The sequence below is a fragment of the Hyla sarda genome, chromosome 8 (assembly GCF_029499605.1).
Source record: "Hyla sarda isolate aHylSar1 chromosome 8, aHylSar1.hap1, whole genome shotgun sequence".
Classification (NCBI taxonomy): Eukaryota; Metazoa; Chordata; class Amphibia; order Anura; family Hylidae; genus Hyla; species Hyla sarda.
Window position 1 is genome coordinate 113,814,033 of NC_079196.1, and position 23,563 is coordinate 113,837,595.

At 44.6% G+C, this 23,563-nt stretch overlaps 9 pseudogenes; all 9 read right to left on the reverse strand.

The window, feature by feature from the left end:
• Positions 1–767: 767 nt before the first annotated feature.
• On the reverse strand, positions 768–1,031 carry LOC130286306 (U2 spliceosomal RNA; annotated as a pseudogene).
• A 1,470-nt stretch (positions 1,032–2,501) lies between these two features.
• Positions 2,502–2,765, reverse strand: LOC130286307 (U2 spliceosomal RNA; annotated as a pseudogene).
• Positions 2,766–4,228: 1,463 nt separating this feature from the next.
• Positions 4,229–4,492, reverse strand: LOC130288388 (U2 spliceosomal RNA; annotated as a pseudogene).
• A 1,470-nt stretch (positions 4,493–5,962) lies between these two features.
• LOC130285620 (U2 spliceosomal RNA) lies at positions 5,963–6,226 on the reverse strand (annotated as a pseudogene).
• A 1,464-nt stretch (positions 6,227–7,690) lies between these two features.
• On the reverse strand, positions 7,691–7,955 carry LOC130287954 (U2 spliceosomal RNA; annotated as a pseudogene).
• Positions 7,956–9,422: 1,467 nt separating this feature from the next.
• LOC130289728 (U2 spliceosomal RNA) lies at positions 9,423–9,686 on the reverse strand (annotated as a pseudogene).
• A 1,449-nt stretch (positions 9,687–11,135) lies between these two features.
• LOC130286308 (U2 spliceosomal RNA) lies at positions 11,136–11,399 on the reverse strand (annotated as a pseudogene).
• Positions 11,400–12,861: 1,462 nt separating this feature from the next.
• On the reverse strand, positions 12,862–13,125 carry LOC130286309 (U2 spliceosomal RNA; annotated as a pseudogene).
• Positions 13,126–14,592: 1,467 nt separating this feature from the next.
• LOC130289829 (U2 spliceosomal RNA) lies at positions 14,593–14,857 on the reverse strand (annotated as a pseudogene).
• Between the last annotated feature and the right edge of the window lie 8,706 nt (positions 14,858–23,563).

The following is a 23,563-nucleotide window of genomic DNA, read 5'->3' on the forward strand; positions in this document are numbered from 1 at the left end:
CACTCATGTCAGCAACTCCATATACATTTTTTTTTCTTCATGCTTCTTTCTTCATCCTTTTTTCTTTCTGTCATTCAGACTTTCATTCATTCAATCTCTCTCACTCACTTGCTTTAACTCATTTGTTCTCACTCACTCACTCACTCAATCACTCACTCACTCATTCACTCTCACTCACTCTCACTCTCTCACTCACTCGCTCACTAAGTCAGTCTCTCTCTCTCTCTCTCTTTTTCTTTTTATATATATTTTTTTCCGTCTTCTTCTTCTTCTTCAGACCCTGTCATAGCACTAATGCCTTTCCAATACCACCAGCAGATGGAGACACTCCATTGCAACATTGGTTGTGAGCAGCAGTTTCTAAAAACAAATGCCTCATGGCGGATTTCCCATCCATCAATGGATGGTAAATTTTGTTTTTATCATTCACTGACCACAGAAACCAATGCATGGTCAAGCAACAGCAATGACACACCCTTGTGTATAGGCATGAGACCCTCATGTCATTTAACAGGATTCAGCACCACCCACAAGACAGCTACCTGTCATGTCATGTCAAACCTGCACAGGTGTGCTAGATTATTATTATTTAGTTTTATTTTATTTTTTTACACCAATCAGTGTGCAAACATGGTCATTAAAACGCTAAATGAATAGACGTTCATAAACCAGTCAGTGCAACTCATCATTTTGGTCTCCAATTCTCAAACTCAAATTCTCACCCACGGAGGATTAAATGAGAATCTTTCTTGTTTAACACTGGAATGGGGTGGTGCACTGTTCACTACCCGAAGATACTGCCACATCGGGTCAATGCATAGGGCGACAGAAGCAAGCTTCCAAATCAGCTCCCTTTCTCAAAAATCCATTTAATTTATGGTCCCCAGATAGGGAACGTATGTATCAGTATGTGCTCACAAGTCACCCAAGTGCAAGTATTCACACAAAAAAAAACGTGCCTCAGGATGCGATCTGTCGCAAGATCCTTTCTTTTTTTACACTTGATCTAAGCCAAAAGGCCTAGAGGGGATAACCGGGAAAGGGGTGGACCCAACCATGTCCCCTTCATGAGCACTCACATTACTCATAGGAATGGAAGGAAGGCTGGCAGCCAACCAGCCTCCCATACACTTTCTGGGTGGGTGGCAGTCAGCCACCCATACATACATACAGCACAGGCTAAACCCACATCATCACTTAAAAAAAGGACAGGCGACCATTGCACTCTGATGGAGCATTTAGCAATGCAATCCATAGCCTGGCTTTTGCCTGAACCCCCATCACTCCTCCTCTTGCATATAAGACAATATTTCAGATCTGCATATGAAAACAACATGCCTACCTTTGTTGCACATAGCTGGCTGCCTGTCTCTAGTTACCCCACTGGCTGTAGCTGCGTCCCTTCCGACATGGAATAACACCAACTGTAACGATAAACTGAAAATTAACAGTATAAACCTGCATCATTTTGGACTCTGGTATTTGCTGAATCCGGGTGACCTGACAATCGATGGTGGTGCCGCTGGTGATTCTGGCCTTCTTGGAATCTGTTGGGCCTATGTGTTAGCTCACACATCACTTGGGTATCCATGGTAACTACCACAACATGGTCATCTGCAGTTTACATCTAGCCCGTGGCATTGAATGGCATTTTAAAAGTGCTAAGGGTCCTGGTGCAATAATCCTCCCATGAGGATCAGCCTCAACGGCTTTGTAGATTGCACTCATGTCAGCAACTCCATATACATTTTTTTTTCTTCATGCTTCTTTCTTCATCCTTTTTTCTTTCTGTCATTCAGACTTTCATTCATTCGATCTCTCTCACTCACTTGCTTTAACTCATTTGTTCTCACTCACTCACTCACTCACTCAATCACTCACTCACTCATTCACTCTCACTCACTCTCACTCTCTCACTCACTCGCTCACTAAGTCAGTCTCTCTCTCTCTCTCTCTTTTTCTTTTTATATATATTTTTTTCCGTCTTCTTCTTCTTCTTCTTCTTCTTCAGACCCTGTCATAGCACTAATGCCTTTCCAATACCACCAGCAGATGGAGACACTCCATTGCAACATTGGTTGTGAGCAGCAGTTTCTAAAAACAAATGCCTCATGGCGGATTTCCCATCCATCAATGGATGGTAAATTTTGTTTTTATCATTCACTGACCACAGAAACCAATGCATGGTCAAGCAACAGCAATGACACACCCTTGTGTATAGGCATGAGACCCTCACGTCATTTAACAGGATTCAGCACCACCCACAAGACAGCTACCTGTCATGTCATGTCAAACCTGCACAGGTGTGCTAGATTATTATTATTTAGTTTTATTTTATTTTTTTACACCAATCAGTGTGCAAACATGGTCATTAAAACGCTAAATGAATAGACGTTCATAAACCAGTCAGTGCAACTCATCATTTTGGTCTCCAATTCTCAAACTCAAATTCTCACCCACGGAGGATTAAATGAGAATCTTTCTTGTTTAACACTGGAATGGGGTGGTGCACTGTTCACTACCCGAAGATACTGCCACATCGGGTCAATGCATAGGGCGACAGAAGCAAGCTTCCAAATCAGCTCCCTTTCTCAAAAATCCATTTAATTTATGGTCCCCAGATAGGGAACGTATGTATCAGTATGTGCTCACAAGTCACCCAAGTGCAAGTATTCACACAAAAAAAAACGTGCCTCAGGATGCGATCTGTCGCAAGATCCTTTCTTTTTTTACACTTGATCTAAGCCAAAAGGCCTAGAGGGGATAACCGGGAAAGGGGTGGACCCAACCATGTCCCCTTCATGAGCACTCACATTACTCATAGGAATGGAAGGAAGGCTGGCAGCCAACCAGCCTCCCATACACTTTCTGGGTGGGTGGCAGTCAGCCACCCATACATACATACAGCACAGGCTAAACCCACATCATCACTTAAAAAAAGGACAGGCGACCATTGCACTCTGATGGAGCATTTAGCAATGCAATCCATAGCCTGGCTTTTGCCTGAACCCCCATCACTCCTCCTCTTGCATATAAGACAATATTTCAGATCTGCATATGAAAACAACACGCCTACCTTTGTTGCACATAGCTGCCTGCCTGTCTCTAGTTACCCCACTGGCTGTAGCTGCGTCCCTTGCGACATGGAATAACACCAACTGTAACGATAAACTGAAAATTAACAGTATAAACCTGCATCATTTTGGACTCTGGTATTTGCTGAATCCGGGTGACCTGACAATCGATGGTGGTGCCGCTGGTGATTCTGGCCTTCTTGGAATCTGTTGGGCCTATGTGTTAGCTCACACATCCCTTGGGTATCCATGGTAACTACCACAACATGGTCATCTGCAGTTTACATCTAGCCCGTGGCATTGAATGGCATTTTAAAAGTGCTAAGGGTCCTGGTGCAATAATCCTCCCATGAGGATCAGCCTCAACGGCTTTGTAGATTGCACTCATGTCAGCAACTCCATATACATTTTTTTTTCTTCATGCTTCTTTCTTCATCCTTTTTTCTTTCTGTCATTCAGACTTTCATTCATTCAATCTCTCTCACTCACTTGCTTTAACTCATTTGTTCTCACTCACTCACTCACTCAATCACTCACTCACTCATTCACTCTCACTCACTCTCACTCTCTCACTCACTCGCTCACTAAGTCAGTCTCTCTCTCTCTCTCTCTTTTTCTTTTTATATATATTTTTTTCCGTCTTCTTCTTCTTCTTCTTCTTCAGACCCTGTCATAGCACTAATGCCTTTCCAATACCACCAGCAGATGGAGACACTCCATTGCAACATTGGTTGTGAGCAGCAGTTTCTAAAAACAAATGCCTCATGGCGGATTTCCCATCCATCAATGGATGGTAAATTTTGTTTTTATCATTCACTGACCACAGAAACCAATGCATGGTCAAGCAACAGCAATGACACACCCTTGTGTATAGGCATGAGACCCTCATGTCATTTAACAGGATTCAGCACCACCCACAAGACAGCTACCTGTCATGTCATGTCAAACCTGCACAGGTGTGCTAGATTATTATTATTTAGTTTTATTTAATTTTTTTACACCAATCAGTGTGCAAACATGGTCATTAAAACACTAAATTAATAGACGTTCATAAACCAGTCAGTGCAACTCATCATTTTGGTCTCCAATTCTCAAACTCAAATTCTCACCCACGGAGGATTAAATGAGAATCTTTCTTGTTTAACACTGGAATGGGGTGGTGCACTGTTCACTACCCGAAGATACTGCCACATCGGGTCAATGCATAGGGCGACAGAAGCAAGCTTCCAAATCAGCACCCTTTCTCAAAAATCCATTTAATTTATGGTCCCCAGATAGGGAACGTATGTATCAGTATGTGCTCACAAGTCACCCAAGTGCAAGTATTCACACAAAAAAAAACGTGCCTCAGGATGCGATCTGTCGCAAGATCCTTTCTTTTTTTACACTTGATCTAAGCCAAAAGGCCTAGAGGGGATAACCGGGAAAGGGGTGGACCCAACCATGTCCCCTTCATGAGCACTCACATTACTCATAGGAATGGAAGGAAGGCTGGCAGCCAACCAGCCTCCCATACACTTTCTGGGTGGGTGGCAGTCAGCCACCCATACATACATACAGCACAGGCTAAACCCACATCATCACTTAAAAAAAGGACAGGCGACCATTGCACTCTGATGGAGCATTTAGCAATGCAATCCATAGCCTGGCTTTTGCCTGAACCCCCATCACTCCTCCTCTTGCATATAAGACAATATTTCAGATCTGCATATGAAAACAACACGCCTACCTTTGTTGCACATAGCTGCCTGCCTGTCTCTAGTTACCCCACTGGCTGTAGCTGCGTCCCTTCCGACATGGAATAACACCAACTGTAACGATAAACTGAAAATTAACAGTATAAACCTGCATCATTTTGGACTCTGGTATTTGCTGAATCCGGGTGACCTGACAATCGATGGTGGTGCCGCTGGTGATTCTGGCCTTCTTGGAATCTGTTGGGCCTATGTGTTAGCTCACACATCACTTGGGTATCCATGGTAACTACCACAACATGGTCATCTGCAGTTTACATCTAGCCCGTGGCATTGAATGGCATTTTAAAAGTGCTAAGGGTCCTGGTGCAATAATCCTCCCATGAGGATCAGCCTCAACGGCTTTGTAGATTGCACTCATGTCAGCAACTCCATATACATTTTTTTTTCTTCATGCTTCTTTCTTCATCCTTTTTTCTTTCTGTCATTCAGACTTTCATTCATTCGATCTCTCTCACTCACTTGCTTTAACTCATTTGTTCTCACTCACTCACTCACTCACTCAATCACTCACTCACTCATTCACTCTCACTCACTCTCACTCTCTCACTCACTCGCTCACTAAGTCAGTCTCTCTCTCTCTCTCTCTTTTTCTTTTTATATATATTTTTTTCCGTCTTCTTCTTCTTCTTCTTCTTCTTCAGATCCTGTCATAGCACTAATGCCTTTCCAATACCACCAGCAGATGGAGACACTCCATTGCAACATTGGTTGTGAGCAGCAGTTTCTAAAAACAAATGCCTCATGGCGGATTTCCCATCCATCAATGGATGGTAAATTTTGTTTTTATCATTCACTGACCACAGAAACCAATGCATGGTCAAGCAACAGCAATGACACACCCTTGTGTATAGGCATGAGACCCTCACGTCATTTAACAGGATTCAGCACCACCCACAAGACAGCTACCTGTCATGTCATGTCAAACCTGCACAGGTGTGCTAGATTATTATTATTTAGTTTTATTTTATTTTTTTACACCAATCAGTGTGCAAACATGGTCAATAAAACGCTAAATGAATAGACGTTCATAAACCAGTCAGTGCAACTCATCATTTTGGTCTCCAATTCTCAAACTCAAATTCTCACCCACGGAGGATTAAATGAGAATCTTTCTTGTTTAACACTGGAATGGGGTGGTGCACTGTTCACTACCCGAAGATACTGCCACATCGGGTCAATGCATAGGGCGACAGAAGCAAGCTTCCAAATCAGCTCCCTTTCTCAAAAATCCATTTAATTTATGGTCCCCAGATAGGGAACGTATGTATCAGTATGTGCTCACAAGTAACCCAAGTGCAAGTATTCACACAAAAAAAAACGTGCCTCAGGATGCGATCTGTCGCAAGATCCTTTCTTTTTTTACACTTGATCTAAGCCAAAAGGCCTAGAGGGGATAACCGGGAAAGGGGTGGACCCAACCATGTCCCCTTCATGAGCACTCACATTACTCATAGGAATGGAAGGAAGGCTGGCAGCCAACCAGCCTCCCATACACTTTCTGGGTGGGTGGCAGTCAGCCACCCATACATACATACAGCACAGGCTAAACCCACATCATCACTTAAAAAAAGGACAGGCGACCATTGCACTCTGATGGAGCATTTAGCAATGCAATCCATAGCCTGGCTTTTGCCTGAACCCCCATCACTCCTCCTCTTGCATATAAGACAATATTTCAGATCTGCATATGAAAACAACACGCCTACCTTTGTTGCACATAGCTGCCTGCCTGTCTCTAGTTACCCCACTGGCTGTAGCTGCGTCCCTCCCGACATGGAATAACACCAACTGTAACGATAAACTGAAAATTAACAGTATAAACCTGCATCATTTTGGACTCTGGTATTTGCTGAATCCGGGTGACCTGACAATCGATGGTGGTGCCGCTGGTGATTCTGGCCTTCTTGGAATCTGTTGGGCCTATGTGTTAGCTCACACATCACTTGGGTATCCATGGTAACTACCACAACATGGTCATCTGCAGTTTACATCTAGCCCGTGGCATTGAATGGCATTTTAAAAGTGCTAAGGGTCCTGGTGCAATAATCCTCCCATGAGGATCAGCCTCAACGGCTTTGTAGATTGCACTCATGTCAGCAACTCCATATACATTTTTTTTTCTTCATGCTTCTTTCTTCATCCTTTTTTCTTTCTGTCATTCAGACTTTCATTCATTCGATCTCTCTCACTCACTTGCTTTAACTCATTTGTTCTCACTCACTCACTCACTCACTCAATCACTCACTCACTCATTCACTCTCACTCACTCTCACTCTCTCACTCACTCGCTCACTAAGTCAGTCTCTCTCTCTCTCTCTCTTTTTCTTTTTATATATATTTTTTTCCGTCTTCTTCTTCTTCTTCTTCAGACCCTGTCATAGCACTAATGCCTTTCCAATACCACCAGCAGATGGAGACACTCCATTGCAACATTGGTTGTGAGCAGCAGTTTCTAAAAACAAATGCCTCATGGCGGATTTCCCATCCATCAATGGATGGTAAATTTTGTTTTTATCATTCACTGACCACAGAAACCAATGCATGGTCAAGCAACAGCAATGACACACCCTTGTGTATAGGCATGAGACCCTCATGTCATTTAACAGGATTCAGCACCACCCACAAGACAGCTACCTGTCATGTCATGTCAAACCTGCACAGGTGTGCTAGATTATTATTATTTAGTTTTATTTTATTTTTTTACACCAATCAGTGTGCAAACATGGTCATTAAAACGCTAAATGAATAGACGTTCATAAACCAGTCAGTGCAACTCATCATTTTGGTCTCCAATTCTCAAACTCAAATTCTCACCCACGGAGGATTAAATGAGAATCTTTCTTGTTTAACACTGGAATGGGGTGGTGCACTGTTCACTACCCGAAGATACTGCCACATCGGGTCAATGCATAGGGCGACAGAAGCAAGCTTCCAAATCAGCTCCCTTTCTCAAAAATCCATTTAATTTATGGTCCCCAGATAGGGAACGTATGTATCAGTATGTGCTCACAAGTCACCCAAGTGCAAGTATTCACACAAAAAAAAAACGTGCCTCAGGATGCGATCTGTCGCAAGATCCTTTCTTTTTTTACACTTGATCTAAGCCAAAAGGCCTAGAGGGGATAACCGGGAAAGGGGTGGACCCAACCATGTCCCCTTCATGAGCACTCACATTACTCATAGGAATGGAAGGAAGGCTGGCAGCCAACCAGCCTCCCATACACTTTCTGGGTGGGTGGCAGTCAGCCACCCATACATACATACAGCACAGGCTAAACCCACATCATCACTTAAAAAAAGGACAGGCGACCATTGCACTCTGATGGAGCATTTAGCAATGCAATCCATAGCCTGGCTTTTGCCTGAACCCCCATCACTCCTCCTCTTGCATATAAGACAATATTTCAGATCTGCATATGAAAACAACACGCCTACCTTTGTTGCACATAGCTGCCTGCCTGTCTCTAGTTACCCCACTGGCTGTAGCTGCGTCCCTTCCGACATGGAATAACACCAACTGTAACGATAAACTGAAAATTAACAGTATAAACCTGCATCATTTTGGACTCTGGTATTTGCTGAATCCGGGTGACCTGACAATCGATGGTGGTGCCGCTGGTGATTCTGGCCTTCTTGGAATCTGTTGGGCCTATGTGTTAGCTCACACATCACTTGGGTATCCATGGTAACTACCACAACATGGTCATCTGCAGTTTACATCTAGCCCGTGGCATTGAATGGCATTTTAAAAGTGCTAAGGGTCCTGGTGCAATAATCCTCCCATGAGGATCAGCCTCAACGGCTTTGTAGATTGCACTCATGTCAGCAACTCCATATACATTTTTTTTTCTTCATGCTTCTTTCTTCATCCTTTTTTCTTTCTGTCATTCAGACTTTCATTCATTCGATCTCTCTCACTCACTTGCTTTAACTCATTTGTTCTCACTCACTCACTCACTCACTCAATCACTCACTCACTCATTCACTCTCACTCACTCTCACTCTCTCACTCACTCGCTCACTAAGTCAGTCTCTCTCTCTCTCTCTCTTTTTCTTTTTATATATATTTTTTTCCGTCTTCTTCTTCTTCTTCTTCTTCAGACCCTGTCATAGCACTAATGCCTTTCCAATACCACCAGCAGATGGAGACACTCCATTGCAACATTGGTTGTGAGCAGCAGTTTCTAAAAACAAATGCCTCATGGCGGATTTCCCATCCATCAATGGATGGTAAATTTTGTTTTTATCATTCACTGACCACAGAAACCAATGCATGGTCAAGCAACAGCAATGACACACCCTTGTGTATAGGCATGAGACCCTCATGTCATTTAACAGGATTCAGCACCACCCACAAGACAGCTACCTGTCATGTCATGCCAAACCTGCACAGGTGTGCTAGATTATTATTATTTAGTTTTATTTTATTTTTTTACACCAATCAGTGTGCAAACATGGTCATTAAAACGCTAAATGAATAGACGTTCATAAACCAGTCAGTGCAACTCATCATTTTGGTCTCCAATTCTCAAACTCAAATTCTCACCCACGGAGGATTAAATGAGAATCTTTCTTGTTTAACACTGGAATGGGGTGGTGCACTGTTCACTACCCGAAGATACTGCCACATCGGGTCAATTCATAGGGCGACAGAAGCAAGCTTCCAAATCAGCTCCCTTTCTCAAAAATCCATTTAATTTATGGTCCCCAGATAGGGAACGTATGTATCAGTATGTGCTCACAAGTCACCCAAGTGCAAGTATTCACACAAAAAAAAACGTGCCTCAGGATGCGATCTGTCGCAAGATCCTTTCTTTTTTTACACTTGATCTAAGCCAAAAGGCCTAGAGGGGATAACCGGGAAAGGGGTGGACCCAACCATGTCCCCTTCATGAGCACTCACATTACTCATAGGAATGGAAGGAAGGCTGGCAGCCAACCAGCCTCCCATACACTTTCTGGGTGGGTGGCAGTCAGCCACCCATACATACATACAGCACAGGCTAAACCCACATCATCACTTAAAAAAAGGACAGGCGACCATTGCACTCTGATGGAGCATTTAGCAATGCAATCCATAGCCTGGCTTTTGCCTGAACCCCCATCACTCCTCCTCTTGCATATAAGACAATATTTCAGATCTGCATATGAAAACAACACGCCTACCTTTGTTGCACATAGCTGCCTGCCTGTCTCTAGTTACCCCACTGGCTGTAGCTGCGTCCCTTCCGACATGGAATAACACCAACTGTAACGATAAACTGAAAATTAACAGTATAAACCTGCATCATTTTGGACTCTGGTATTTGCTGAATCCGGGTGACCTGACAATCGATGGTGGTGCCGCTGGTGATTCTGGCCTTCTTGGAATCTGTTGGGCCTATGTGTTAGCTCACACATCACTTGGGTATCCATGGTAACTACCACAACATGGTCATCTGCAGTTTACATCTAGCCCGTGGCATTGAATGGCATTTTAAAAGTGCTAAGGGTCCTGGTGCAATAATCCTCCCATGAGGATCAGCCTCAACGGCTTTGTAGATTGCACTCATGTCAGCAACTCCATATACATTTTTTTTTCTTCATGCTTCTTTCTTCATCCTTTTTTCTTTCTGTCATTCAGACTTTCATTCATTCGATCTCTCTCACTCACTTGCTTTAACTCATTTGTTCTCACTCACTCACTCACTCACTCAATCACTCACTCACTCTCACTCTCTCACTCACTCGCTCACTAAGTCAGTCTCTCTCTCTCTTTTTCTTTTTATATATATTTTTTTCCGTCTTCTTCTTCTTCTTCTTCTTCTTCTTCAGACCCTGTCATAGCACTAATGCCTTTCCAATACCACCAGCAGATGGAGACACTCCATTGCAACATTGGTTGTGAGCAGCAGTTTCTAAAAACAAATGCCTCATGGCGGATTTCCCATCCATCAATGGATGGTAAATTTTGTTTTTATCATTCACTGACCACAGAAACCAATGCATGGTCAAGCAACAGCAATGACACACCCTTGTGTATAGGCATGAGACCCTCATGTCATTTAACAGGATTCAGCACCACCCACAAGACAGCTACCTGTCATGTCATGTCAAACCTGCACAGGTGTGCTAGATTATTATTATTTAGTTTTATTTTATTTTTTTACACCAATCAGTGTGCAAACATGGTCATTAAAATGCTAAATGAATAGACGTTCATAAACCAGTCAGTGCAACTCATCATTTTGGTCTCCAATTCTCAAACTCAAATTCTCACCCACGGAGGATTAAATGAGAATCTTTCTTGTTTAACACTGGAATGGGGTGGTGCACTGTTCACTACCCGAAGATACTGCCACATCGGGTCAATGCATAGGGCGACAGAAGCAAGCTTCCAAATCAGCTCCCTTTCTCAAAAATCCATTTAATTTATGGTCCCCAGATAGGGAACGTATGTATCAGTATGTGCTCACAAGTCACCCAAGTGCAAGTATTCACACAAAAAAAAACGTGCCTCAGGATGCGATCTGTCGCAAGATCCTTTCTTTTTTTACACTTGATCTAAGCCAAAAGGCCTAGAGGGGATAACCGGGAAAGGGGTGGACCCAACCATGTCCCCTTCATGAGCACTCACATTACTCATAGGAATGGAAGGAAGGCTGGCAGCCAACCAGCCTCCCATACACTTTCTGGGTGGGTGGCAGTCAGCCACCCATACATACATACAGCACAGGCTAAACCCACATCATCACTTAAAAAAAGGACAGGCGACCATTGCACTCTGATGGAGCATTTAGCAATGCAATCCATAGCCTGGCTTTTGCCTGAACCCCCATCACTCCTCCTCTTGCATATAAGACAATATTTCAGATCTGCATATGAAAACAACACGCCTACCTTTGTTGCACATAGCTGCCTGCCTGTCTCTAGTTACCCCACTGGCTGTAGCTGCGTCCCTTCCGACATGGAATAACACCAACTGTAACGATAAACTGAAAATTAACAGTATAAACCTGCATCATTTTGGACTCTGGTATTTGCTGAATCCGGGTGACCTGACAATCGATGGTGGTGCCGCTGGTGATTCTGGCCTTCTTGGAATCTGTTGGGCCTATGTGTTAGCTCACACATCACTTGGGTATCCATGGTAACTACCACAACATGGTCATCTGCAGTTTACATCTAGCCCGTGGCATTGAATGGCATTTTAAAAGTGCTAAGGGTCCTGGTGCAATAATCCTCCCATGAGGATCAGCCTCAACGGCTTTGTAGATTGCACTCATGTCAGCAACTCCATATACATTTTTTTTTCTTCATGCTTCTTTCTTCATCCTTTTTTCTTTCTGTCATTCAGACTTTCATTCATTCGATCTCTCTCACTCACTTGCTTTAACTCATTTGTTCTCACTCACTCACTCACTCAATCACTCACTCACTCATTCACTCTCACTCACTCTCACTCTCTCACTCACTCGCTCACTAAGTCAGTCTCTCTCTCTCTCTCTCTCTTTTTCTTTTTATATATATTTTTTTCCGTCTTCTTCTTCTTCTTCTTCAGACCCTGTCATAGCACTAATGCCTTTCCAATACCACCAGCAGATGGAGACACTCCATTGCAACATTGGTTGTGAGCAGCAGTTTCTAAAAACAAATGCCTCATGGCGGATTTCCCATCCATCAATGGATGGTAAATTTTGTTTTTATCATTCACTGACCACAGAAACCAATGCATGGTCAAGCAACAGCAATGACACACCCTTGTGTATAGGCATGAGACCCTCATGTCATTTAACAGGATTCAGCACCACCCACAAGACAGCTACCTGTCATGTCATGTCAAACCTGCACAGGTGTGCTAGATTATTATTATTTAGTTTTATTTTATTTTTTTACACCAATCAGTGTGCAAACATGGTCATTAAAACGCTAAATGAATAGACGTTCATAAACCAGTCAGTGCAACTCATCATTTTGGTCTCCAATTCTCAAACTCAAATTCTCACCCACGGAGGATTAAATGAGAATCTTTCTTGTTTAACACTGGAATGGGGTGGTGCACTGTTCACTACCCGAAGATACTGCCACATCGGGTCAATGCATAGGGCGACAGAAGCAAGCTTCCAAATCAGCTCCCTTTCTCAAAAATCCATTTAATTTATGGTCCCCAGATAGGGAACGTATGTATCAGTATGTGCTCACAAGTCACCCAAGTGCAAGTATTCACACAAAAAAAAACGTGCCTCAGGATGCGATCTGTCGCAAGATCCTTTCTTTTTTTACACTTGATCTAAGCCAAAAGGCCTAGAGGGGATAACCGGGAAAGGGGTGGACCCAACCATGTCCCCTTCATGAGCACTCACATTACTCATAGGAATGGAAGGAAGGCTGGCAGCCAACCAGCCTCCCATACACTTTCTGGGTGGGTGGCAGTCAGCCACCCATACATACATACAGCACAGGCTAAACCCACATCATCACTTAAAAAAAGGACAGGCGACCATTGCACTCTGATGGAGCATTTAGCAATGCAATCCATAGCCTGGCTTTTGCCTGAACCCCCATCACTCCTCCTCTTGCATATAAGACAATATTTCAGATCTGCATATGAAAACAACACGCCTACCTTTGTTGCACATAGCTGCCTGCCTGTCTCTAGTTACCCCACTGGCTGTAGCTGCGTCCCTTCCGACATGGAATAACACCAACTGTAACGATAAACTGAAAATTAACAGTATAAACCTGCATCATTTTGGACTCTGGTATTTGCTGAATCCGGGTGACCTGACAATCGATGGTGGTGCCGCTGGTGATTCTGGCCTTCTTGGAATCTGTTGGGCCTATGTGTTAGCTCACACATCACTTGGGTATCCATGGTAACTACCACAACATGGTCATCTGCAGTTTACATCTAGCCCGTGGCATTGAATGGCATTTTAAAAGTGCTAAGGGTCCTGGTGCAATAATCCTCCCATGAGGATCAGCCTCAACGGCTTTGTAGATTGCACTCATGTCAGCAACTCCATATACATTTTTTTTTCTGCATGCTTCTTTCTTCATCCTTTTTTCTTTCTGTCATTCAGACTTTCATTCATTCGATCTCTCTCACTCACTTGCTTTAACTCATTTGTTCTCACTCACTCACTCACTCACTCAATCACTCACTCACTCATTCACTCTCACTCACTCTCACTCTCTCACTCACTCGCTCACTAAGTCAGTCTCTCTCTCTCTCTCTCTTTTTCTTTTTATATATATTTTTTTCCGTCTTCTTCTTCTTCTTCTTCTTCAGACCCTGTCATAGCACTAATGCCTTTCCAATACCACCAGCAGATGGAGACACTCCATTGCAACATTGGTTGTGAGCAGCAGTTTCTAAAAACAAATGCCTCATGGCGGATTTCCCATCCATCAATGGATGGTAAATTTTGTTTTTATCATTCACTGACCACAGAAACCAATGCATGGTCAAGCAACAGCAATGACACACCCTTGTGTATAGGCATGAGACCCTCACGTCATTTAACAGGATTCAGCACCACCCACAAGACAGCTACCTGTCATGTCATGTCAAACCTGCACAGGTGTGCTAGATTATTATTATTTAGTTTTATTTTATTTTTTTACACCAATCAGTGTGCAAACATGGTCATTAAAACGCTAAATGAATAGACGTTCATAAACCAGTCAGTGCAACTCATCATTTTGGTCTCCAATTCTCAAACTCAAATTCTCACCCACGGAGGATTAAATGAGAATCTTTCTTGTTTAACACTGGAATGGGGTGGTGCACTGTTCACTACCCGAAGATACTGCCACATCGGGTCAATGCATAGGGCGACAGAAGCAAGCTTCCAAATCAGCTCCCTTTCTCAAAAATCCATTTAATTTATGGTCCCCAGATAGGGAACGTATGTATCAGTATGTGCTCACAAGTCACCCAAGTGCAAGTATTCACACAAAAAAAAAACGTGCCTCAGGATGCGATCTGTCGCAAGATCCTTTCTTTTTTTACACTTCATCTAAGCCAAAAGGCCTAGAGGGGATAACCGGGAAAGGGGTGGACCCAACCATGTCCCCTTCATGAGCACTCACATTACTCATAGGAATGGAAGGAAGGCTGGCAGCCAACCAGCCTCCCATACACTTTCTGGGTGGGTGGCAGTCAGCCACCCATACATACATACAGCACAGGCTAAACCCACATCATCACTTAAAAAAAGGACAGGCGACCATTGCACTCTGATGGAGCATTTAGCAATGCAATCCATAGCCTGGCTTTTGCCTGAACCCCCATCACTCCTCCTCTTGCATATAAGACAATATTTCAGATCTGCATATGAAAACAACACGCCTACCTTTGTTGCACATAGCTGCCTGCCTGTCTCTAGTTACCCCACTGGCTGTAGCTGCGTCCCTTCCGACATGGAATAACACCAACTGTAACGATAAACTGAAAATTAACAGTATAAACCTGCATCATTTTGGACTCTGGTATTTGCTGAATCCGGGTGACCTGACAATCGATGGTGGTGCCGCTGGTGATTCTGGCCTTCTTGGAATCTGTTGGGCCTATGTGTTAGCTCACACATCACTTGGGTATCCATGGTAACTACCACAACATGGTCATCTGCAGTTTACATCTAGCCCGTGGCATTGAATGGCATTTTAACCCCTTAAGGACACATGACGTTCTCATACGTCTCCATGTCCGAGTCCTTAAGGACACATGACGTATGAGAACGTCATGTGTTTTGCCGGCCCCCCGCAACCATCTGGAGCGGAGCCGGCGCCCGATGCCTGCTGAAATCGATCAGCAGGCATCGGGGCATATCGCCCAGGGGGGTCATGATGACCCCCCATGTCGGCGATCGCGGCGCATCGCTCGTCAATTCAGACGAGCGATGCGCTGCGATTCCGTTCCCCGCCGCTCGCCGGGCGGGGATCGGAGCCGGATGTCTGCTGATTTCTATCAGCAGACATCCTGGCAGTGTGCCGGAGGAGGTCCGGAGGACCTCCTTTACCGGCGATCGCTGCAGGACGCCGGTAACTACTAACCGGCGTTCTGCAGCGGTTCCAGGTCATCAGGGTCACGTGTGACCCTGTGACCTGGATATAGATGGTGACTGGTGGTGTAGTATACACCACCAATCACCATCCATGCTGTACTGGGGGCTGGCATTGTGGCCACCCCCTCAGTACAGTTGTGATTGGGTGGCCAAAGTGGCCACACCAATCACAATGTAATGGGAGGGGATCTGGTGGGCTAGGAGCACGTTGCTCCGTTCTGCCCACCATTCCACAGAGATCTGGTGTGCAGGACGGAGCCCCGTGCTGCCCACCATCCCCTCAGTAAAAAAAAAGTGCCCCTTGCCCCCTTTCTGTGGCCCCTTGGCACAGAAATCCCCAGGGATAGCTTTAGATTAGGTAGGGACAGGTTAGGGTTAAAAAAAAAAAATAGTTTTTAATTTTTTATTTTTGGCGTACCTCAGTGGGTGTCCGTGGGTCCGTAGCACCTTTAGCTGCGTGACCCCGGCCCTGCTGGGTCGCTGCGGTCTGCCGTCAGCCTTTTTTTTTGGCGCAGATCTTTTTTTTTTTTTTTTTTTCACTAAGCGTGTGTGCGGACCCTCTTAGTTATAAAAGAGCGGTCCGCCACCGTTTGTTAAAGCCCACCCGCCGCTGATCAGTCCCGTAGTACTGATCAGCGTTTTTTTTTGTGGTGCCGGCGCTTTTTTTCGGGTTTTCTAGCGTGTTTTTGCCCCCATAGGCGGTCCGTGCCACCAGTAGCAGGCGTGTACTGTGTGGCCGGACCGTACCTGTGTGTGCGGCGTGCCTCACCGCTGTCAGTGATTTATCACTGATCAGCTTTTTTTTTGTGGTAAAGGCACCTTTTTCGGTTAACGCGGATTTTTTTTTGCACCCATAGGCGGTCCGTGCCACCAGTAGCAGGCGTGTACTGTGTGGACGGACCGTACCTGTGTGTGCAGCCTGTCCCACCGCTGTCGGTGATTTATCACTGATCAGCGTTTTTTTTTTGGTTCAGGCGGGTGCATTTTTTTCGGGGTAAAGCGTTTTTTTATTTATTTTTTCGGGTTTTTTGTGTGGGGGTCTGTGAACAAGCCACCAGCCACTGTCCTGGGCTGAGTGGCTGGACCCCCCACTGACTTCTGCGCCCCCTGCCGCCACAAGCGCTAATCAGTGCGCACACCACTGATTAGATAAACGCTTATTTTTTTGGTGCAGGGTTTTTTTTTGCGCTAGAAGTCCCCCTTTTTTTTAAAAGTCCCCTTTTTATTTTATATTTTTTTCTGTTAGGGCGGGTTAGTTTAGTTAGGTTAGGCTAGGGCGGGTTAGGGCGGGTTAGGGAGGTAGTATCGCACCACACCACACGCAGCACACACACCAATAAAGTTTTCCCCCCCACACACACACATACCCGTATCCCCATTAGAGTAGGGAAATGGCCCGCAGAGTGTTTTCGGCGGAGGAGGCATATGACCTAATTGCCTCCGACTCTGAAAGCATCTCAGAGGACGATGAAGACCCCACCTTCCTTATTTCATCGTCCTCCTCATCATCTAGTTCAGATGATGAGCCACCAAGGCGGCGAACTCGCCGCCATGCGGTGCCGCAAACCTCCTCTGTCCTTGAGCCTGTGCCCCATGCTAGTATGAGTCCCCCTGGCGCTCATACTAGTGAAGCCCCCCTGCCAAGGTCACTGGTACCTCGTACCGGAGAACTTGACTGGGCTGAGCCAGCGGACCACGAGCCCGTGATTCCTGAGTTTGTTGGCGACTCAGGAATCAAAATTAACATCGCCGGGTTCACTGAAAAGGACTTTTTCGGTCATTTTTTCAGTGACGACTTTGTTAATTTGATGGTTACACAGACGAATCTGTACGCCCAACAGTTTGTCGCCGCTAACCCGGGCTCACTTTTAGCTAGACCCGGCGGCTGGACTCCAGTCGATGCAGCCGAAATGAGGACCTTTTGGGGCCTTGCGCTGCATATGGGTATAGTTAAAAAACCCTGTGTCAGGCAATATTGGAGTGGGGACGTCTTTTACCAGACACCCCTCTACAGTATGGCCATGACACGTTCCCGGTTCGAGGCCATTCGGAGATGTTTGCATTATGCTGATAATGCGGCATGTCCCCCCCGAACTGATCCCGCGTATGACCGCCTGTATAAAATCAGGCCGGTCATCAATCACTTCGGGGCCAGATTTTGGGAGGCCTATGTCCCGGGGCGGGAGGTCTCTATTGATGAGTCGCTCATCAGCTTCAAGGGGAGACTCAGCTTCCGGCAATACATCCCGACCAAGCGAGCGCGGTATGGCGTGAAGATGTATAAACTTTGCGAGAGTACCTCCGGGTACACTTGCAAGTTTATGGTGTATGAGGGACGAGATTCCCGCATTGAACCCCCAGATTGTTCCCCCACTCTGGGTGTTAGCGGGAAAATCGTTTGGGGCCTTTTGCACCCATTGCTAGATAAAGGTTACCACCTTTACGTGGATAACTTTTATACTAGTATCCCTCTCTTTTCATCCCTCGCCGCCAGATCCACGGTCGCTTGTGGGACAGTCCGGAAGAATCAAAGAGGCCTTCCGCCCCATCATTCCCTACATGCTCCTATCCCCCGGGGTGAGTCCCGTGCCTTTTCCCATGAGAACCTGTTGTTGGTCCGGTATAAGGACAAGAGGGATGTCCTTATGCTCACCACAATTCATGGGAATGGCAGCACCCCTGTCCCTGTGCGAGGTACCGCGGGACCGGTCCTCAAGCCCGATTGTATTCTGGACTACAATCGGTATATGGGGGGAGTTGATCTTTCTGATCAAGTCCTCAAGCCATATAATGCCATGCGGAAAACACGCGTATGGTATAAAAAGGTTGCGGTCTACATGGTACAGGTTGCCATGTACAACTCTTTTATACTGTACCAGAACGCTGGCAACACAGGGACATACCTGGAGTACCAAGAGGTAGTTCTAAAGGCCCTCATCTATGGTGATCGCCAAAGAGCGGGTCAGAGCACCTCTGGAACTTTAGGTCCCCGGATCGTCCCCGGCCAACACTTTCCATGTGTGATCCCCAACACTGGAAGGTCGGGACGAACCCAGAAAAGATGCAGAGTGTGTCACAGGAAGGGGAGACGGAGGGACACCACCATTCAGTGTGACACTTGCCCCGATCATCCGGGCCTCTGCATAGGCTGCTTCAGGGAGTATCACACTTCCATGGAGTACTAAATTTTCCATCCTTTGCCCTAAATTTCATTCCCCAGAATTCGGCTCCAATGTACCAGTCCAGGGTACATTATCTTCCAAATTTTATACCAAAATACCCTACCCCCAAAAAATCAAACCCAAAACCTCTTTCCCAATGCCCCTCATAATATCTTTGTCCCCCAAAAATGGGTCATGGGACACAGAGTCAACAGCATTGGAGGTTTGCAGTTGCCTCAAATGCGCAACGCTCTCTCTCTCCACCTGAGCGGGTTGCGCATTTGAGGTAACAGAATAGGGACGGCCCCACATATCCCCTTCCCAGAATGATGATTCAGAGTATAGGGTTTGGGGCGGGCATCATTTTTACTTTTGGCTGTACTCTGGGTCATCATTCTGGGAAAATAATTGGCATATCAGTTCTAAAATTGCAATTTTTTCCCCCCCATAGTACACTTCATCCATTCCTGGAAAATAAATGAAGGAAACACCCGTCTGTTCCAAATCTCCACTTCACCCTATACACCTTCCTTAGGGGGTGTACTGTTTGTAATAGGCTCACATGTGGGTGTTCCTTTCTTGTATTTTCCTCTGAATGTATGTAACTGTTAGGTCCGTAACAAACATCCGCCTCAAATGCAAAGAGTTCTCGCTGAGCTCTGTCGTATTTCCAGGCGACAATTCGGAGTCACATGTTAGTTGTTCCCAGAAAAATGAAGCAGAGTATAGGTTGAAAATTGCAATATTCAAAAGCTACCCTTCATCCATTCCTGGAAAATAAATTTAGGAAACACCTGTGCATTAAAAATGTCCTCTTTACCCCTATACCCATTCCTCAGGGTGGGTACTTTCTGTAATGGTGTCACATGTGGGTGTTTCATTTTTGTATTTTCCTCGGAATGTATGTAACCGTCAGCTACTGATATGCCAAAGGTCACAAATACAAAGTGACCTCTATGACTTCTGAGCCTTGTTGTGCGCCCGTCCAGCACGTTACCCCATATGTGGATGTATTTTTATAGTCAGGGGGAAAAGCCCTCCAAAATGTGTAACCCAATTCCTCATATTACCCCTTGTGAAAATGTTAATAATTGGGTAACCCCAGCATTTTACTGTAAAAAAATCTAATTTTTCAATTTATGGCCCACTTTTCAAAAAACCTGTGAGGTGTAAGTACTCACTGTAACACTGTTACGTTCCCCAAGGGGTCTAGTTTCCAAAATGTATGCCATGTTTTTTTTTTTTTTTTTACTGTCCTGGCACCATAGGGGCTTCCGAAATGCGGCATGTCCCCAGAGCAAAATTTGTAACTCCTCTTCTGAGACCTGTAGTGCGCCAGCAGAGCACTTTTCACCCCCATATGGGGCGTTTTCTGAATCAGGAGAAATTGGGCTTCAAATTTTGGGGGGTATTTTCTGCTTTAACCCTTTGTAAAAATGTTAAATTTTTGGGAAACCAAGCATTTTTGGTAAAATTTATTCTTTTTTTTTTGCATATGCCAAAGTCGTGAAACCCTTGTGGGGTATTAAGGTTCACTTTACCCCTTGTTACGTTCCCCAAGGGGTCTAGTTTCCAAAATGGTATGCCATGTGTTTTTTTTTTGCTGTCGTGGCACCATAGGGGCTTCCTAAAAGAGGCATGCCCCCAGAGCAAAATTTGCTTCAAAAAAGCCAAATGTGACTCCTTCTCTTCTGGGACCTGTAGTGCGCCAGCAGAGCACTTTTCACCCCCATATGGGGTGTTTTCTGAATCGGGAGAAATTGGACTTCAAATTTTGGGGGGTATTTTCTGCTTTAACCCTTTGTAAAAATGTAAAATTTTTGGGAAATCAAGCATTTTTGGTAAAATTTATTAATTTTTTTTTGCATATGCCAAAGTCGTGAAACCCCTGTGGGGTATTAAGGTTCACTTTACCCCTTGTTACGTTCCCCAAGGGGTCTAGTTTCCAAAATGGTATGCCATGTGTTTTTTTTTTGCTGTCCTGGCACCATAGGGGCTTCCTAAATGAGGCATGCCCCCAGAGCAAAATTTGCTTCAAAAAAGCCAAATGTGACTCCTTCTCTTCTGGGACCTGTAGTGCGCCAGCAGAGCACTTTTCACCCCCATATGGGGTGTTTTCTGAATCGGGAGAAATTGGGCTTCAAATTTTGGGGGGTATTTTCTGCTTTAACCCTTTGTAAAAATGTCAAATTTTTGGGAAATCAAGCATTTTTGGTAAAATGTATTCTTTTTTTTTTTGCATATGCCAAAGTCGTGAAACCCTTGTGGGGTATTAAGGTTCACTTTACCCCTTGTTACGTTCCCCAAGGGGTCTAGTTTCCAAAATGGTATGCCATGTGGTTTTTTTTTGCTGTCCTGGCACCATAGGGGCTTCCTAAAAGAGGCATGCTCCCAGAGCAAAATTTGCTTCAAAAAAGCCAAATGTGACTCCTTCTCTTCTGGGACCTGTAGTGCGCCAGCAGAGCACTTTTCACCCCCATATGGGGTGTTTTCTGAATCGGGAGAAATTGGGCTTCAAATTTTGGTGGGTATTTTCTGCTTTAACCCTTTGTAAAAATGTAAAATTTTTGGGAAACCAAGCATTTTTGGTAAAATTTATTCTTTTTTTTTTGCATATGCCAAAGTCGTGAAACCCCTGTGGGGTATTAAGGTTCACTTTACCCCTTGTTACGTTCCCCAAGGGGTCTAGTTTCCAAAATGGTATGCCATGTGTTTTTTTTTTGCTGTCCTGGCACCATAGGGGCTTCCTAAATGAGGCATGCCCCCAGAGCAAAATTTGCTTCAAAAAAGCCAAATGTGACTCCTTCTCTTCTGGGACCTGTAGTGCGCCAGCAGAGCACTTTTCACCCCCATATGGGGTGTTTTCTGAATCGGGAGAAATTGGGCTTCAAATTTTGGGGGGTATTTTCTGCTTTAACCCTTTGTAAAAATGTAAAATTTTTGGGAAATCAAGCATTTTTGGTAAAATTTATTCTTTTTTTTTTGCATATGCCAAAGTCGTGAAACCCCTGTGGGGTATTAAGGTTCACTTTACCCCTTGTTACGTTCCCCAAGGGGTCTAGTTTCCAAAATGGTATGCCATGTGTTTTTTTTTTGCTGTCCTGGCACCATAGGGGCTTCCTAAATGAGGCATGCCCCCAGAGCAAAATTTGCTTCAAAAAAGCCAAATGTGACTCCTTCTCTTCTGGGACCTGTAGTGCGCCAGCAGAGCACTTTTCACCCCCATATGGGGTGTTTTCTGAATCGGGAGAAATTGGGCTTCAAATTTTGGGGGGTATTTTCTGCTTTAACCCTTTGTAAAAATGTAAAATTTTGGGGAAATCAAGCATTTTTGGTAAAATTTATTCTTTTTTTTTTGCATATGCCAAAGTCGTGAAACCCCTGTGGGGTATTAAGGTTCACTTTACCCCTTGTTACGTTCCCCAAGGGGTCTAGTTTCCAAAATGGTATGCCATGTGTTTTTTTTTTGCTGTCCTGGCACCATAGGGGCTTCCTAAAAGAGGCATGCCCCCAGAGCTAAATTTGCTTCAAAAAAGTGAAATGTGACTCCTTCTCTTCTGGGACCTGTAGTGCGCCAACAGAGCACTTTTCACCCCCATATGGGGTGTTTTCTGAATCGGGAGAAATTGGGCTTCAAATTTTGGGGGGTATTTTCTGCTTTAACCCTTTGTAAAAATGTCAAATTTTTGGGAAATCAAGCATTTTTGGTAAAATTTATTCTTTTTTTTTTGCATATGCCAAAGTCGTGAAACCCCTGTGGGGTATTAAGGTTCACTTTACCCCTTGTTACGTTCCCCAAGGGGTCTAGTTTCCAAAATGGTATGCCATGTGGTTTTTTTTTGCTGTCCTGGCACCATAGGGGCTTCCTAAATGAGGCATGCCCCCAGAGCAAAATTTGCTTCAAAAAAGCCAAATGTGACTCCTTCTCTTCTGGGACCTGTAGTGCGCCAGCAGAGCACTTTTCACCCCCATATGGGGTGTTTTCTGAATCGGGAGAAATTGGGCTTCAAATTTTGGGGGGTATTTTCGGATTTAACCCTTTGTAAAAATGTCAAATTTTTGGGAAACCAAGCATTTTAGATTTTTTTTTTTTTTTTTTTTACATTTGCAAAAGTTGTGAAACCCCTGTGGGGTATTAAGGCTCACTTAATTCCTTGTTACGTTCCTCAAGGGGTCTAGTTTCCAAAATGGTATGGCATGTGGGCGGTTTTAGCTGTTCTGGCACCATAGGGGCTTCCTAAATGCAACATGCCCCCCAAAAACCATTTCAGAAAAATATACTCTCCAAAATCCCCTTGTCGCTCCTTCGCTTCTGAGCCTTCTACTGCGCCCGCCGAACAATTAACATAGACATATGAGGTATGTGCTTACTCGAGAGGAATTGGGCTACAAACACAAGTAAAAATTTTCTCCTTTTACCCCTTGCAAACATAAAAAAATTGGGTCTACAAGAACATGCGAGTGTAAAAAATGAAGATTTTGAATTTTCTCCTTCACTTTGCTGCTATTCCTGTGAAACACCT